The sequence below is a fragment of the Palaemon carinicauda genome, chromosome 16 (assembly GCF_036898095.1).
Source record: "Palaemon carinicauda isolate YSFRI2023 chromosome 16, ASM3689809v2, whole genome shotgun sequence".
Taxonomy (NCBI): Eukaryota; Metazoa; Arthropoda; class Malacostraca; order Decapoda; family Palaemonidae; genus Palaemon; species Palaemon carinicauda.
The window spans coordinates 137,350,411-137,352,910 of NC_090740.1; positions in this window are offsets into that span (position 1 = coordinate 137,350,411).

Sequence of the window (2,500 nt, forward strand, 5' to 3'; positions counted from 1 at the left end):
AATTCCAAGTGGATATATATTCCCAGATAGAATTCGGTATTAAATGCCGTTCGTGGGTGATATTTACATTGATTGAAATCACGTGTGCTTGTGATATATGTTCATATATATATATATATATATATATATATATATATATATATATATATATATATATATATATATATATATATATATATATATATATATATATATTTGTGCTTTTTCTCTTTTATATATTGCGTCGGTGAGTAGATAGGCTCTAACTGAGAGACTCTTATGAAAGCAAGTGAACTATTTTTGTTCGGAACTTGAGTATCTATACAACCTTTTCCAGTCAAGTAAGGCACAAAATATCAAACACAATGGTACAGGAAAATATACGAAAACACAGGTTATCAGTGAGAGTGGAGAGAGATAATGACAATATACTAAAAACACGAGCTTTTAATACACGAGCGGTATATTGGTCTTCCCTAAAAAGGAATGCACGGTAAATAAGGTGCCATGTCCTCGTTAATCATTCTGTAGATAGGTCATCGTGCAAGATACATGACACTTTTAGTCAATCTATGGAGACCCTGTCTTCTTTGATACTAATATTGAGGAGGAATGCATTTTTTTTTTTTTTTTTTTTTTTTTTGTCATAGGACGGATTGCAAGGAAAGGGCACGTGTAAGGAAGCGTTAATGGTGGCTTCATAGTATTTTTTTGCAAAAAACATGTGATGATGCGTTCAGAAATGTCAGTATGTTTTGCTTAACTGAGGGTTTGTAAATCTGGCGGCATGAAGTAAATTATCCCAAAATGTATTGTAGTCACTGGAGATAGTCGTGCGGAGTTGCACACAAGAAAAATCTTGCAGTGATGACCAACAGATCGACATATACCATTTCAGCTGCCGAGAAATTCAGGGTGTCCTTAGGAGTGGCCATTAGTTCCAGCGAGACCCAGGAAATTTGGATAAACTAGTTGGAGTCCTTGCAGCGGGACATCAAACTGCTTTGATGGTACAGCGAAAACGTTCAACCACACCATTGGCAACAGGGTTGTATGGAGTTGTATGATGAAGGGTGATACCTCGAAGATTCGCTAATGATGTCCACCATTGAGAGGTGAAAGTGATACCCCTGTCAGATGTAATATGCTCTAGGATACCAAATCTGGCTATCCATCCTGTGTGTAACGCAGATATACAATAGGGGGACGTTGCATTTTCCATGGAAATAGCTTTAGGCCAACGAGTGGAGCGGTGGATGATGGTAAATAGGTAACGATACACTTCATTATCTATGAAAAATAACATAATATTCAATTCAAAACCATAAAACCGAAGATGTCCATATAAAATTTAAATAGCTCTCAGAAGATCTGATTCGGAATTAAGTCTAGAAATACCGCTATCATAGTACAATTTATCCTACTAAAGAACCTTGGCAGGGATAAATGTGCCATCATCTCTTGGAGTTAGAAATTCCTAAAGCTTGTATGATGCTTCTAGGATCACCTAAATGGTAAAATTGGCCACATCTCTTAATGTTTTTTTTTTTTTTATTATAAGTTATTAGAATGGCATATAAGTAAATATAGATAATACAAAAGGGAGTTCACTTCTATAATCAAAAGTACTACAATACTATATACTATAGATCCTACGCAAACACCAGATATAGAGCTATCAGTATATAAATTATAAAAGTCGATTTCCTATGTTCCTGAACATGTTCCATTAAAAGAGTCCTGGCTTTTAAGTCTATCTTGCTCTTTTTTTTATCCCAATAAAATAGTTATTGATAGATATCTCTGGTAATTTCCATGGATAGGTTAGTGATATCCTAATTTTACCTACTCAATTCCTTCCGATATGAAGACGGTATATTAATATTTTCACCGAAAACTATAATGTAAGGGAGATTTCAGATGCAGCTCAAAACATCTTAAATATCATATTAGATTTGCTATTTGAAATCCTCAGAACTTAGGAAGTTTATTGCAGCCTAAGCCAATACCGAACAATAGAAGACTTTCTATAAGGGTCTAACTGTAATTCTCCACCGTTAACTATGATCATTGGGATCGTCAATAAGAGATATTGGGATAGATGAAGTTGGGTATAATCAATGGCTTCTGAGGCTAATATGTTATCCGCATGGTGTAAAGATTCTATAATCTTTAATCGGCTTGAATTGGCCATTGAATATATTTCACGATCATAAATAATAATAAAAAATAAAAAATAAAAAAAAACGAGGTATTGTACAACTTAAAAATAGTTTTCCGGTCTACCACCCTGATATGCTGGCTAAAACTTATAAAAGATTCAGAGCCTCTAGACACTCTACTTTTAAAGCTTTTAAATGAGAAAACCCTGTCAAACTATAATCAAACAGTAATCCGGGAAATCACGCTTCCCTTGCACACGGCATCCGTTCACCTATGATATACATATTCAGGGAGGAGGTACTCCTCGCATACGACAAAAGTGGGCAACAACAGTTTTGCTTGTTGAAAAATTAAATCT